This window comes from Carcharodon carcharias, chromosome 7, assembly GCF_017639515.1.
Source record: "Carcharodon carcharias isolate sCarCar2 chromosome 7, sCarCar2.pri, whole genome shotgun sequence".
Taxonomy (NCBI): domain Eukaryota; kingdom Metazoa; phylum Chordata; class Chondrichthyes; order Lamniformes; family Lamnidae; genus Carcharodon; species Carcharodon carcharias.
The window spans coordinates 26,587,215-26,604,363 of record NC_054473.1 but is presented as its reverse complement, the minus strand read 5'-3'; positions in this window follow the sequence as shown (position 1 = coordinate 26,604,363).

The window sequence follows — 17,149 nt, the reverse complement described above, 5'->3', positions numbered from 1 at the left end:
TTTGGGGATGAGAAACAGGAGCCAGGACTATTTCCAAGTCCTGAATTCACCCTGACAAGGTGGGAGGGAAAATCGCCACTCTGTGGGATTTTGACTTGCCGGCACCTTCCTTGGCATGGAAACAGATTCCCTGTCCAATTAAAGATGGCAGGCTGACATTCAAGGCTGGAGGGTTGCAATGAATGGTAAGTAACTGAGAGGACACTTCAAAATAGAGGTGCCCTCTCAACAACCTTTTTAAATACTTAACTAAAAAATAGGAAAAGCAGCCAGGTCACCGCTGCAGGAGTGGGAGAGAATCCTTTTAAAGGGTGGTCTTTGGCTGCACTCCCACTCAGCAGGCAGGGAGGGTCTGGTACACTGGCACACGAGCTGGTCTGCCACTGGGTGTTATCCTCCAGGCCGTGCCCCAGTTGCATTGAGAAACAGGGGACTAACTGGAAAATCCCAACTGGCCTCCATTATCTACCCTTTAAAAGTCTCTTACCGATCCTAATCGGCTGCCTGCCTAGTGGGGATGTGTGGCCTTGCTGGGATCCAAACCTGCCTCGCCCAACATGGCCGATGCTGGGAACGGATTTGGGAAACTGGCATGCTGGTATTTTTGGGCCCATCCACCTCCATTCCTGACTCAGTGGAGCCCTGAAAATCCTGCCCTTAACACCAAAACAAAATCCAAGGCATTGCACAGAAGCAAAATCAAATGGAAATAGAAATTGAGCTGAAAGGAGCTGTTTTAAGAATGCTCCTTATGGTAGAGAGGTTTGGGGAAAGAATTCCAGAGCATAGAGTCAAGATGGCTGAAGATTCTGCTGCTAAAGAGTGAAGCTCACAAGAGGTCAGTGTTGGTGGAGTGCAAAGTTCTACAAGGGATTTTAACTGATCATGTATACAGTGCATGACACTTGCCGCAAGCTCCATACCCCCAACCATTTCACAGCGAAGAGTCTTTTTTTTAATTCATTCATGCAATGTGAGCATCATCAAGGCTAAACTTTGTTGTTCATCCTTCCAGAATATCCCTGCCTCATTCTGTCACTACTAAACTTTCACTTGTACATTTATCATCTCAAGGCTTCAGTTCTGCAATGCTCTTCTTCTTGATCTCCCAGATCCGCCCTGCACCACTGCTCAGTCAAGCAGGACTCTACAGCTTATATCTTACAATGTCCCAATATTTCAACATTCCCATCTCCATTGGTCCCTTGACCTTCAGACTGTTAACCTCAGAATTCTCACCCTGAGGTCTCTCTGTGCATCTCATATCCACAATATCCCAGCACCCTCTACACTTCAGGCTGATTTCCTTCCTACATAGTCTACCATTGATGGGAGAGTTTTCAGCCATCAAGCCCTTGCTACAGTCATTGTAGTTAAGTCAGTAGGCACATTTGTACTGCTTTGTCTTGCTCGAAAATGACTAAAGAATGCCTATACTGCAAGACTTTACAAAAGAAAAGTTTGTTCTACCATGTTGATGGTCTTGTGGTTCTTCAAAGCTTGTCCAAATCATATCGCTTTATCACTGCTTCAGATTGAAGCAACTACTCCTTCGCATTGTAATGTCAGGCGAGCAGGAATTTTACACAGGGCTGCTACTGAAGGTGACAGTAGGACTTGATGTTTATGCCACTGGCGCTTTTCAAACCCCTGCTAATGCACTGCAGTCAGTCCCTTGATTTTGCAGTGCAAAGTGGGTCAGCTTATTTTTTTCTCAGTCTGTCAGCTGCTATTGAAGACAAGAGGTTTTTTTTAAGCACCCAAGGTTTACCTAATGTCCTGGAAGCCACACACTGCAGCAAAATGTCCTTCATGCACTGACACTGCATCGTGCTTTCCTATGACTGTAGCTTCAGATAGGTTTGTGAAGTGCCCTGGTTCTTGTCACCTTTTCATAATTGTGCTTATGCAGATTGGTCAGTAGCAGAGAACCAGCAGAAGAAAGTTTGACCTGTAATTGTCCCTTAATTAAAAAAAGATGCCTCTCTTGTTTAGATTTTCTAACAGTGTGCATCATTCACTGGCCATATAGGCAGACAGATTCTCATATGAACAACTTGAAAAGGAAGAACAGACAAGAGAATTAAAGGTTCCAGTACATTTCTTTAAAAAAAAGTGGGAGGACAAGTTGTTAAAAAAGCAGATTGTATTGTAAGCTTTATATATATATAAAAAAGCACAAAAGCAAAGGTGCTAAACTTGCACAAAGCATTAATTAATTCAGTTAGAGCATAGCTTTTGGTGTTCTATTCTACAAGTTAAATAGAGATGAAGAAGACCATTCAGCCAATGTTAATGTATCCATCCAGAGAAACCCTGCACACCTCCATTGTAGCATCCAATTGTTTAAATTATTTCAGGGTACTCGTCTTGAAAACTCTATCTGGAAGCTTATACCACATATTGATTTTTTTTCTGTCAAAAAGAATTTCTGGTTATCAGCCCTAAAACTACCAATTTTTAATATGAACAGGTCTCCAGGTTTTCCTTGCAGTTCCGAATGAATTGATATTCTGGGTTAAATTCTTTCAATACCCTTAGCAATCTGATATGACGTAGCAGATGATGTGTGCCAGGTGGATCAAATCCATGAGGGGAACTTGATCACACTATTACAGCAGTTTTGCAATTTGTATTTATTTCGAGATGCGTGCCCTGAATTCAGAAGCAATAAGTCCACCAAGACTCTAGAGGTTTTTTTAAACACTAAAATAAACATTTATTAACAAAAGAAAAGATTGCAAGCACATACATAGGTCTACAAATTACTATTATAATAACTCCTAAAACCCCGAATTAATCTGGCTCCCAGTTACACTCCCATTAAGGCAACAGTAAAAAATATTGATTTTAAACAGATTCCAGTAAATTAATCACAATATCCTGGACAGTGGAATTCAAAGTGGCTTTTCCCAGCTTTGGTTTCTGTAGACAGCACAAATTTGGAGACTTGGAGGCTTCTCAAACTTCTGATAGACCTTACAATGCTTCCCTTGACACATAACATCATTCTGCTTTATACATGTTTCTCCCTTTTTAATGTAAATTCCATTGTTTCTACATCTTTGGAACTTTACCTTTCTCTTAATATAAACCTTTCATGTTGCCACTATACATTGCCAATAACCCTCGAGAAAAATAAACGCATTCCTTATCTTGCTTGTCTGGCTATTTGTAAGCAGACTGAGATCCCTTTGGAAACCAAATTCCCCTTTCTATCTAAAAATGCCAATTCCCTTTACACCTCCCAACCGAAGACCCCAACCATGTTTACTCATCAACATATTAAAGACACTTCTACACCATACTTCTTTTGATACTTCAACCTGCATTCTGCTTGGCTACAAGATGTATTAAATCATATACACAGAAACAATCCAAATCCCACTGTTACCCTACTTTTGCAATAAATCACAATAATATTATGAAAATTGTTATACTTCCGTGACAAATCTTAAATGCCTCCTTAGGATCACAGCACCAATATTAAGTCACACTACCTGGCACAAACCAGGCAGTTAAAATGAAGACAGTCACTATACTGTTACAGACCGGAAGGAGATTAAATTAAACAGCCCTGGTTTCTCCTCTCACTGCCCATCCATAAACAGAAAGGTGTTTGATTTCTAATTTCTCCCTTTATAAGTGTGGTATGTTTTCCCCAACCCTTCAGTTTGGAGTGATCCAATTCCCTATTAATAACCCCAGAGCAAACTCCAGATAGGGTAGAATAAGAGGGTTAGTTTATTTTACACACACAAAACGCAGGAAATGGGTTTTGCAATGTCCACCCCTTTTTGCACTTATATAATAAAAGAGGAATAAGGGAAATAAAGGGGTTCAGGGCAAAACCACAATGAAAATAAGTGCCCTCACGCCTTCTCCTCCCTCCCAGAAACATGATAGGGTCCCCCTTGTCCTCACTTATCACCCCACCAGCCTCCGCATTCAAAGGATCATCCTCCTCCATTTCCGCCAACTCCAGCATGATGCCACCACCAAACACATCTTCCCTTCACCCCCCTTATCGGCATTCCGTAGGGATCGCTCCCTCCGGGACACCCTGGTCCACTCCTCCATCACCCCCTACTCCTCAACCCCCTCCTATGGCACCACCCCATGCCCACGCAAAAGATGCAACACCTGCCCCTTCACTTCCTCTCTCCTCACCGTCCAAGGACCCAAACACTCCTTTCAAGTGAAGCAGCATTTCACTTGCATTTCCCCCAACTTAGTCTACTGCATTCGTTGCTCCCAATGTGGTCTCCTCTACATTGGAGAGACCAAACGTAAACTGGGCGACCGCTTTGCAGAACAACTGCGGTCTGTCTGCGAGAATGACCCAAACCTCCCTGTCGCTTGCCATTTTAACACTCCACCCTGCTCTCTTGCCCACATGTCTGTCCTTGGCTTGCTGCATTGTTCCAGTGAAGCTCAACGCAAACTGGAGGAACAACACCTCATCTTCCGACTAAGCACCTTACAGCCATCTGGACTGAATATTGAATTCAACAACTTTAGGTCGTGAGCTCCCTCCCCCATCCCCACCCCCTTTCTGTTTCCCCCTTCCTTTTTTTTCCAATAAATTATAAAGATTTTCCTTTTCCCACCTATTTCCATTATTTTAAAAAAAAACCCACTAGAGCTATACCTTGAGTGCTCTACCATCCCTTCTTAATTAGCACATTCGTTTAGATAATATCACCAACTTTAACTTTAACACCTATGTGTTCTATTGTACTATTGTCGTTGACATCTTTTGATGATCTGCTTCTATCACTGCTTGTTTGTCCCTACAACCACACCCCCCCCCACCTCTCTCTCTCTCTCTATCTCTCCGCCCCCCACACACACACCTTAAACCAGCTTATATTTCAACTCTTTCTTGGACTCGAACTCAAGTTCTGTCGAAGGGTCATGAGGACTCGAAACGTCAACTCTTTTCTTCTCTGCCGATGCTGCCAGACCTGCTGAGTTTTTCCAGGTAATTCTGTTTTTGTTTTGGATTTCCAGCATCCGCAGTTTTTTTGTTTTTATGAAAATAAGTGTTATGGTTTCACGTGAGCCCAGAGTTCAGAATCAAAAGTCCAGTAGTGTATTCCTTCGGAGGTTAGCAGGTTGAAACTGTTGCAAGGTGATCCGTCTTTCCAGAAGTGTGGACTTCCATGATGGGAGAAGGCACGTGGAGATGAATTAGCCTTGAAGACATAGATACAGAAGTTCCAATGTTCCAGTAGTTCACAGTGTAGATGAGGGCCAGGCACTTCACCTGGACGGAGCTCCTTCTGCTGCTACCTGTTAGGTGATAAAATGGTAGACTGCCTGGGTTCAGTTCCAAATGTCAATATTACAGGTTCTAGCAACTTGGGGGAGGTCATGTGACATACCTCCCCCTTCTTCTCCTGGGTCTTGGTCAAAGGGTGTATTTTCCCGGTCTGCAATCTTGAGGTGTTTAATAGAGGAGTCAGGGTCCTTTTTGTCCTTTGCAGTCATACTGTCCCTGTTGGCCAGAGCTCTGCCTTAGAAATGCAAAGGGGGTTGGTGCATTTCTTTGGAAGTTGATTGTTAGGCAGTCACAGGGGGCATTAGCACCTCTTTAAAGATAAAGAGGTCCCTGCTGGTTTCTGAAGGTTAGAAATTCCTCTGGTATGAGTCATGGCTAGTCAGGGTATAGGGCAGAATCATCCCAGATTTGCACTAAGTGCAGTAGCAGGTGGGTAAAATGATCTTTTACCTGCCGGCCACAATGGCGGCTTTTCACACCATATCATCCCAAACCCATTGCATTAATTATGCATTCCCAGGAAACACGCCATTTCCATGGTGGGTGGCCTCTCAGTCGCCCGCCACACCATCACCTCGTTGCTTCATCATACTGGGTGCCATTTTTAAAGTGCAGCCACGCACACATCACTCAGTGCTTCCAGCCCACGATTGCTGCAAAGAAGACATTGCCCTGAAAGGTAAAAAGACAGCAGCCCTCAGGGTCAATGATGCGTCCCTCGAGCACTTTTTGAACGCAGTGGAGGCTCATTGTGATATCCTCTACCTCTGCTCTGGCCTCAGGATAGGCAGCAAACTCACCAGTTGGGCTTGGGAGGCGATGGCAGAGGTGGTCAGCACCAACACCCTGCAAAAGAGGACAGCCACCCAGTGCTGCCACAGAATCAAAAACAGAAGATGCTGGAAAAACTCAGCAGGTCTAGCAGCATCTGTGGAGAAAGAAACAGAGTTAACATTTCAAGTCCGTATGACCCTTACTCGGAGCTACAGGATGAATGGCCTCACCAGTTGCAGCAAGGTAATTCACTTTTCTCTTCACTCTCAACTCACACACTCACAAACACATCACACATCCACAGGGATCTCACACCTCTAGGGAGAACAGCACTAACTCTCACACAAACCCTCACATCTCCATCAGACTCATATCCTCCTGAGCTCGCGTCCTCATCCTGTCCACGGCTCCACTCACACACACAAACATTCCATGTGGTGCCATACATCCTGCTCACACTCTCTCCACTGTTTTCATGCAGGAGGAGCTGGCTCACAACAGCAGGGAGAGGTCCCAGAATAGGGGTGGAGTGGCCCACATTAGGCCCTTCACTCACTTTGAGGAGCGTGCCATTGCACTGACTGATGAGGACATGGACCATGCCTGTGGTGACAGTGAGGTCGGCGGCGAACACCAACTTGAGGATCCTGTGCCACTTCATCTCTCTCTCAGCGCAAATGTGAGTGCTCTCTCTCTCTTGCTTTGACTCTGCTGCCATGCACTAATTATCTCTACTTTGCTTCCGAGGGAGCTCTGCCAAGCAACCAACACCCTCTGCCAGCCAGTCCCTTAGCTCCATCCACATCCTCACCTCCAGCCAAGAGGACACATCCTCCATTGAAGAACCGGAAAAAAGCAGCCTGGAAGACCCGTCACAGCGCTTACCAACACCCTCCGCCAGTGCGAAGACACACACCTTGGTGGGACCTAGATCTAGAGCAGGCTCGGTCGCCTCACGGACACATGTCCACAGCAGCAGGAGACAGGTTCGTGCAAGCTCCCCGGCATTCGGAGGACTGCTGCGGATCAGGCATCGTGAGGTCTGAGTCAGATGAACCGCCTCTAGATTTGACCTTCCAATTCATCCTGAAGAGTCAGCAGAAGGCATGGGAACATTACGCAGATCTATTGGAAGCCCCCAGCACAGTGGCACGTAAGTGGAGGAGTGCATCCACTTGCTCTCTGATGAAGTGGTGCCCACATGTGCGCATATGGAGGCCTCCATGAGGAGGGTAGCGGATGCCATGGAGACCCTAGTCCAGCAGAATGTGGAGATGTGTGCAGACCTGCACTCCATTGTGGGAGCCATGGATAAGTTCCTGCGGTGGCAACACAAGAGGGAAACAGGGCACCTCAACATCCCTCCAGGTGCTCCTTCCCCTCAAGGAGTCAGGCTGGGGCCCCCAGGCATCCGAAAGGAGGAGGAGCAGCAGCTGGACACCCCTGGGTCATCCACTCAGGAATCTCAGAGGCTGACCTCTCCCTCCAAGTCCCTTTTGCTTGTGACACCCTCAACCTCGTCCTCTGTCACCACAGAGGGAGCAGCTGACCAACAAGTGATTCTGGAGGGAGAAGTGTGTGTGTGGCAGGGCCATTCAGAGCTTTGTGCGAGCACTCTCCCATGCACGCGAATCCTTCCGTATCACACTCACCTCAATGTCCTGGCCATTTTGAATGCTGCCTGCTGGGGTTCACTTTCGGTTGTCCATCTGAGCTGACCTGCATCTCTGCCCACCAAAGATTATCACCCCCATGCAGTACCTGATCTCACCCATTAGGATTGTCATTTCACTTTTGATTTGGACAGCATGGTCTGAATTTCATTTTTTGTGCACTCCCCCATCGTTTCCCCTCCCCTAGTCACCCATTTCCTCTCCCCCATCACAGGTGATCCCCCGGCATCACCTTCCACCTCCCCTCTTACCAGCCATAATCCTTTTCCTTCGGGGATGTCCAGGTGAACCTTCACGTTCCCTTTCTTCCTGAAAATACCACCCCTATCCACATTCACTTCTGCGAGCTCCTCCTTCCCACCTCCAGGGTCTGTGTCTGCCTCCGAGTCCCCAACAACCACCCTCGCCAGCCCTTCTACCGCTACCATCAAACGCTCACTATTCCACCCTACCGCCTCATTCTTCCCTCGGTCATTTTCACCATTCCCTCATACCACACCCACCCTCAGTTTGCGCCCCAGGTGGCAGCCATGGACCCATCGGACTCCTCCCTCAAATGTTCATCTGGACATCAGACCTCCGGACCCCTTCTCTGCCAGAACCCCTTCCCTCCTTCCTCCCGGAACCCTTTCCTTCCCCTTAGTCCTCCCCCCGGTATCCCCCCCCCACCCCCCGATTATTCCTCCCCCCCAACGACTTCTTCCTCCAGCCTTACCTCTTTACCTCTTCCTCCAGTCTCACTTCTTCCTCCAGCTTTACTTATTCCCCCTTTCTGACTCCTTCCTCCACCCTTACTCTTCCTCCACTCTTACTCCCTCCCCTCTCTGCACTCCTTCCTCCCCCCCATCCTCCCTCCCCACTCCACACTCCTTCCTCCCCCGGACTCCTCCCACTCTTTGCACTCCTTCCTCCCTCTGAATTCCTTCATTTACACCAACACCACCCCCCCGGTACACCTACCTCCCCAGTTGCCATCTTCTCTCCCATTTCCCCTTCCTCCACCGGTACTCCCTCCCCCCTCCCAACATCATTCCCTGACATCTTCATTCCCCTTCCCAGCCTCACACCCCAACAGATTCATTCCCCCCTCCAAACCTCAACCCCCGACACATTCATTCTCCCCTCCCAACCACATCCCCTGACGCCTCTGCTTCTCTCAGTCGATCCTAGACCTTCCACTCCCACCCCCTCGCCCTCAACAATGACTTTCCAATTTCTGTGAGCTGCTTCATAATAGAGCCATGCCCATGAGAATCCACCCAGTATGTCATGGATGTTCCTCCAAGATCCCTTTGCTGTCGGGCTCCAGCATCCCCTGCTCATCTAACGTCTGCGATATGATCAAGGTCTGACTTGTGCATCTCAGTTGTCAAGACATGTTCTGCATGGCATGTTTTCCCCCCGACGCGGGCAGACGATGCAGCGGGGGTTGGGGGGTGGGGGTGCGGGGTAAGTCCAGTGGATGGCCTTATAATGATATGTTGATGTATTACAATGAGGTTCCCAAAATCCAACAGGGGGGAACGTGGCCGGCCATCAGTGGGTGGAACAAACATTCGCAAACTGGTTTCACAACGTCTTGGAACCGATTTTTGGTCTTCTCGCCATATTGTACACTCACGCCATTGCACACGCCCGACACCAGTGGGCACGCAAAATCCTGGCCAAAGCCTTGTCCATTTTTAAAATAAAAATAATAATTTCATGAAGTAGCCAGGTTCACATATGTGTATATATTTACCTTCCTGTCTTCTAGCCTGGACAATACCACACAGTGCAAAAGATTAGGCTGAAGCATTTGCTACAATCTTCAGCCAGGAATGCCAAGTGAATGGTCCATCTTGGCCTCATCCAGAGGTCCCCAGCGTCTCAGATGCCCATCTTCAGCCAATTTGATTCATTCCACGTGATATTAAGAAATGGCAGAAGGTACCAGATACTGCAAAGGTTACAGGTGCTGACAACATTCTGGCAATAGTACTGAAGAAAAACAAAAACAAAAATAGCTGGAAAAACTCAGCAGGTCTGACAGCATCTGCGGAGAGGAACACAGTTAACGTTTCGAGTCCATATGACTTGTGCTCTAGAACTTGCTGTGCCCCTAGCCAAGCTGTTCCAGTAAAGCTACAGCACTGCCATATACCCAGCAATGTGGAAAATTACCCATTGCTGTACACAAACAGCAGGACAAATCCAATCCGGCCAATTACCACCCAATCAGTCTACTCTTGATCATTAGTAAAGCGATGAAAAGGGCCATCAACAGTGCTAGCAAGTGGCTATAATCTGCAATAATCTGCTCACTGATGCTCAATTTGGGTTCCATTAGAGCCACTCAGCTCCTGACCTCATTACATGGACAAAAGAGCTGAACTCCAGAGGTGAGGTGAGAGTAACTGCCCTTGACACCAAGGCTGTATATGACTGAGTGCAGCACCAAGGAGCCCTAGCAAAACTGGAGTCAATAGGAATCGGGGGGAAAACTCTCCACTGGTTGGAATCATACCAAACAGAAAGGAAGATGGTTGCGGTTGTTGTGGGAGGTTAATTATCTCAGTCCCAGGACATCATTGGAGGAGTTCCTCAGGGTAGTGTCCTAGGCCCAACCATCTTCAGCTGCTTCATCAATGACCGTCCTTCCATCATAAGGTCAGAAGTGGAGATGTTCGCTGATGATTGCACAATGTTCAACACCATTCGCGACTCCTCAGACACTGAAGCAGTCCATGTCCGAATGCAGCAAGACCTGGACAATATCCAGGCTTGGACTGACAAGTCTAAAGTAACATTCGTGCCATATAAGTGCCAGGCAATGACCATATCTAATAAGAGAGAATCTAACCATCGCCCCTTGACATTCAATGGCATTATTATTGAATTCCCCAATATCAACATCCAGGGGGCTACCATTGACCAGAAACTGAAGTGGATTAGCCATATAAATACTGTGGCTACAAGACCAGGTCAGAGGCTAGAAATCCTGTGATAAGTAACTCTCCTCCTGACTCCCCAAAGATTGTCCACAATCTACAAGGCACATGTCAGGAGTGTGATGGAATACTCCCCACTTGCCTGGATGAGTGCAGCTCTAACAACACTCAAGAAGCTTGACACCATCCAGGACAAAGCAGCTTGCTTGATTGGCACCCCATCAACAAACGATGAACAGTGGCAGCAGTGTGTACCATCTACAAGTTGCACTGCAGAAACACACCAGCACCTTCCAAATCTATGACCATGACCATCTAGAAGGACAAGGGCAGCAGATACATGGGAGCACCACCACCTGGAAATTCCTCCCAAGCCAATCACCAACCTGACTTGAAAATATATCCTTAACTATTTCAACATCATTCATGAAGTGACATCTATTTTTCCTTATTGTGACTCCTTACTGCATTATATTTCATCTGCCATTGTTCAGCTGACAATTTCTGTAATTTCTGAGCTGTGTCCTCTAATTCCACTACCTCCCCTGGTTTGGCATCAATTAAATCCAACCCCTTTGCATTGAGTTTGTGAATCCAGGTGATTACTGGAAACTAGAGTTGGCAGTGAACCTTGTACTTTGCCTTGAGATACCACTAAATAATTCCCCCACTTTGGGCCTAATTCCTCTCGGGAGGCCTCGTTCTTATCTGTCTTTCATCCAATTTCTCATCACTTCCAATGGCCTATCCTGAATCCCCAATGCTTTGTGTATCACTAATAACTTTCCTTCTTTCCTTATGGAGCTTTATCAACTGCCTCAGAAACCTCTAGGAAGGATGCCAAAGTGATGAGAGGGGGCAGGATTTTTATCTCGGCGGGTGGGCGCATGCCCAACCTGACTGAGTGTGAAATGACCCGCAATGACGTCAATGCGCAATCATGCGATATTTTCGTTGGTGGGCATGTGCCCGAGCCGGCAGCACACCCGCCGACAATTAAAAGGCCTATGAAGGCTATTAAGTTATCAATTGTACTGAATTTTTCACTGTCTGTTCAACCTAACAGTTGACAGGCAAAGGCAAAGGCCAAGTGGCCTTTGCATTTTTTTGGAAACCTTATGCACAGGTGGGATGAAGTTTCCAAAATCAAATATAAATGAAATAAAAACTTTAATTTATACTTGAAAACCTGTCCCTGTTCATGTGACAGACACATAAACGGGGACATGTTTCACTAATTTTTTCTGCTCTTTATTATTTTTTAAAATATCCCTTTATCTCCCTGAGGCAGCTCCGTGCCTCAGGGAGATTATTCAGCACTCTCTTGCGCGCATGCATGAAGTTTGTGCTAGGCCTGCTTGCCCTCCCCCACATCTTCACAGGCAGCACTCAGCGCTGCCACTCATGTATCACGATAGGTGGGCCTTAATTGGTCCGCCCACATAAAATCACGGAGCACTGCCGATCGCGGGCATCAGTCGGCTTGCCAACCACCCCCGCCTGCCCCTGCCAATCCCGCAAGCCAAGGACAAAATTCTGCCCAGGGGAAAAAACAAAATTAACAAAGATCACAATCAAAATGAGATGCTTTAGCCGAAAGAGAGAAGAGAGAAACCTTTTTCACTAGAATAGAAAGAGGTTAAAAAAGATAGACTAGATTTACAATGTTGTGGGACAAATGCCTCTCGGAGTCCAGAGATAGTTAAAGTTAGGGAATCTTTATTACAAACATGCAGAGGAATGCTTCAACAAACCGAAGCATCTCAAAGAGCAACTACAATAACATATATTTATACACCATACAGCTTCAACTGACTGCATTCCCGAGCATATTTTGTCTGCTCATGGCCTTCATGTGTTCCTTGTAAAACACATACTGTCAGATTCTCGCAGACAAGCAGGCTGGTGGGACAGGAAACAGCTCCGGCTTATCAGCTACAGTAATTTCATCTTATAGAAAGACAGCAGATGTATTGACCAAGGAAAAATACAGCGAGGGAGACAGTTTTCATGAATATGACTCACTTTATAGCTCATATTAATTGTATTAACCCTCCGTTTCCCACATTAACAATATTGATTGGCTTGTGCTGTGCCATACTGGGGTTTAATTGTGCCAATCAATTGTATAAAATTGTACTTTTGATTTGAAGCCTGTAATGAAGAGACGTCTTTAAAACAGGCAGGAAATATTCAGAATTTCTGTAAAGGCATCAACTTTTCCATTAATTTATTGAAGCGTGGGCATATTTTGTACAAAGCTAAATACTCGTGGCTTATGATGACAGTTTCGTGAAAATAATTACACAGAGCAAGATATTTTCTCATTTTTCATTCACTTGCATCAGCTTAGCACTATTAAATCATTGACTTCAGTGGTTCAAGAAGGCAACTCACCACCAACTTCTCAAGGACAGTTAGAGATGGGCAACAAATGCTGGCCTAGCCAGTGATATCCACATCCCATGAATCAATAAAATAAAAGTGTCCAGAAGGTACAGGATCACAATCCTGAGAGTCACCCACTGCATTCTTCCCTTTCCATAACAATATGAACTGAAAGCCAACAAGCTTGGGGCAACAGAAAGCCACCAAAGCAAACTAGATGTACATTAGCTGGGGCAGAGGTAAGGTAGCCAGAAAGTCTGCTGAAACCCAAAAGTGGATATTGTGGAGCTCAAGAGGGCGCAGGTGTGATCTTGGTCATCCCGGCCTCTCATGCTAGAGTGCCAGAGTTCCTGGTTGTCAAAAGCCTGGGAGTTAGGGACAATCTGCTGGGGTTTTGGTTTGGTAAATTGGACTTCATGCATCAACTGGAAGCTGAGGCACAGAAAATAAGAGAGTACAACAACAATTCATTATAAAAATATCAGGGTGGAGCTGATGTTTGTTCTGGTCAATGCTGCAGACCACAAGCACACTAGATAAAGGGGCTCAGGATGAGCAGCCCTGTTATCGATGATCACAGATCACTGCTTACAGTTTTGAACAGTTCCCAATAACATTCAGACTACCATGAGGCATGTGTAGGAGCCCATTAGAGACCACCTGTGACAAGCATTGATAAAGATTCCTATTCTTGAGACAATTACCTCAGGCTTTTCATTGTTAATTAGTCTGACAGCATTAGCACGTCAGTACCATTTTGCTTTTTACAAAGTCTGAACAATATATTTGTGTGCAGAAAGCAAAAATGTTCCAAAAATAATTACGGTGGTGGTAGTGATGTAAGCAACAAACCGTGTTCTAAAATAGCCAGTATTATCCTCTAGCTGTTCATGAACTAAAACTTAAAATATTACTCTGTTCCCTTACTGATTAAGTTTATTAGCTTTGGATCTTTTTACTATCTGACAAAATCATTAAACTAGATCTAGATTAGATCAGAGCCAAGCGTGACAATTTCACACTTAAATGCTTAATTTTATACTGCCATGAATTTAACTAAAATGGCTCCAAGAAAGCCTGTAATTAAATTCCACTTAATGTCACTAAAATGTAACTTTTAATGTCAAAGAAAATTGTCTTATATGCAGTAAAATTGCTGGAAGACAGCTATTTCTGTTAAGATTTTTAGAGTGAAAGGCTGAAAAAAACTGCAAATCATGGCATGGGTTGTATGTTCACCAAATTGTAAGTGTCCATTTTTTAAAAATCGGATTCTATGTCAATTAAACTTTTATTTTGTTTGAAACACACAGAGGAAACTGCTTGATATTGCCACTCAAACAGACTGCAAATTTAAATTTGACCTGAGGTTCAGTGTTTATAAAGGATTTTGCACCATTCATATCATGACTTATTTTACTGAAACTGTTAACATCAAGTCAACATACATGCCAAGTTGAAAATGAACACCTTTCACTAATCTATACCAATCTCCTCAGCTAATAATACCTGGTTACAAAAGAATGGGAACACATAGGTTTGTACCTATTGATACATTTCCTTATAGCAGATGTGGAGAGCAGGTACGATTTGCACTTTATCAAAAAAGTCCTCCCCCACATTTGCATAGAGGTGAAATATTTCTCCCCTTCCTTGGATTCACCCAGTTCTGTCAAAGGGTCATGAGGACTCAAAACGTCAACTCTTTTCTTCTCCGCCGATGCTGCCAGACCTGCTGAGTTTTTCCAGGTAATTCTGTTTTTGTTTTGGATTTCCAGCATCCGCAGTTTTTTGTTTTTATATCTGGCTTTCTATCCCAGTTCCTACATTACAATAATTAACTAAACTTCAAAAGTACTTCATAGGATGTTCTCAAGTGCTTTACAGCCAGAGATAATAAATAGAGAAATAGTAATAGAAGTCTTTATTTTCTTTCTCATTAATAAATACAATGAGTACTTGAAGCCCCAACACAGATCCTTGTGGGACAATTAGATTGCCTGCCCATTATCCCAAATCTTTGTTTCCTGCTACTCAGCCAATTTCCTAACAAGGGCAACAATTTACCTTCAGCATCCCCAGCTTCAACCTTAGCCAACAGCATCGTCTGAGGAGCTTTATCAAGTGTTTTCTGGACATCCATATAAACAACATCCTTGGGCACTTTCTTGTCTACTTCTTCAAAAAATGTAATCAGGTTCATTAACTATGACCTGCCCTTTACAAATCTGCATCATGGAACAGGTTAGACATTGGTTCTTAGATCTATGAAGGATCAACAAAGATTGACTATTACTGGGAACTAGTCATGTTTTCCATGAATGCATTGTCTCTGAGATCACTAAATCACTTCCTCTCTAGCCTATATAGGTAGGTGGACCAGGCGGGCAAACAAAAATGTGAGAGTATCGTTAAAAATTAAATACATATTGAGAAAACGTTATCCATTAACTTAAATAGTAAGCCTTGCCAACATGCTTCAAGAGAGAGCACAGTCAATGAACCTTAATTGGAGCCTTAGAAAAAGGCAACACCACTAAATTAATTGTTACTGAGCGTGCTAAATATTGATAATGAAATGTCACTTCAAGAAGAACTAATGATGGGCCAGATTTTCTGCCCAGTCATTGAACACTTATTATATTTACACCATTAATCTTGATTAATTCATAAACATTTTCCTACATTATACCTACTGCACCAAATATTGTGAATGTCAGCTGTTGTTCCTGGACAGCATTTCGTATTTAAAAAATTAAGTCATAGAGCACTGTAAGTGCTTTATTAGATTAATATTGGGCAAATGGCATACAGGATAGTTGGAAAATTAGAATCACATGCAACACTAATGCATCACCAAGATTTCACTTGTGCAGTGCATTGCCTGTCTGTATTACCATCAAATTTGATGATTGCTCCTGCAGTAACTATTCCTAAGGCCAGGAACTAATGTAGTGCATGCATCAACAGTCCAAAGTATACAGGGGTATTTTACTTCTTCAATGAAAAGGAAAAAAGACCTGCATTTAAATAACACTTATCACAACCATCTGGCATCTCAGAGCACTTTACAGACAATGAAGTGCTTTTTAAAATGTAGTCACTGTTGTAATGTAGGGAAATTGACAGCCGAATTGTGCACAGCAAGCTCCCAAAAACAGCAATCAGATAACGGCCAGATAATTGTTTTTGTGATATTGATTGATGGATAAAGTATTGCCCAGCACAATGCATTTATGTCTACAACATATATGCACGCACCAGGGGGTATAATACATAAAATACCAAATGTTCAAAACAGCACAGGACTGATGAGCTGCAATATGACTGGGTTGAGATGGTTCAACAATGTGAATTCAACGTAGCATAACATTATTTATGTGTCTGATGTCTCAACGGAGGTGTCCTTCTGCAGTACCTATAATCCTGGATTAAATATGTATGCTGAAAAATGTCAGAGCAGTACTCAAGTGAACAGAGCTAAATCTAGAGGATTAAGTATATTCAAAAAGAAAATACAGACACCTGGAATACTCAAGGACTATGAGTATATATATTAATGCAGTGTTTCAAAGCTCAAACGGATATTTCAGATGTAGCTTTGTCTTAAACTTCTAGATTCTCAAAATGTCAGTTTATTAGGATCCTGGCTAGGGAAATAAATCTTCAGGTGCTAAAATGTTATTACAGCACCAGAATCAAAAATCAAAATTTTGAAAAAAAAAGGAGTGAAGCTTTCTTTTTTTTTGGAAAAATATACTTTATTCAAAAAATACCTGAAAGAACAAGACAAAACATTTCTAAATGGCCATCACAAAAAGTGCAATCAGATTCAATTTTTACACATGGTTCACAAGGTGCTTCAATGCAATCAATGAATATTAGTCATTTCAATATGGTTATTACAGACAGTCAGATAGTGAAATGGGATTAGAGTTATCGACATACATATGTTGTACTCTGAGGTGCTTCAATACAATTTAATACATTTAGTATTCACTACATACATTTATTGTGAGCCCGAGGGGTCTCTACAATTCCCAGTCCCTCGGTACACTATGGCAGAAAGGTTTTAGACAGCAACCTTTCCCCATTGCAAC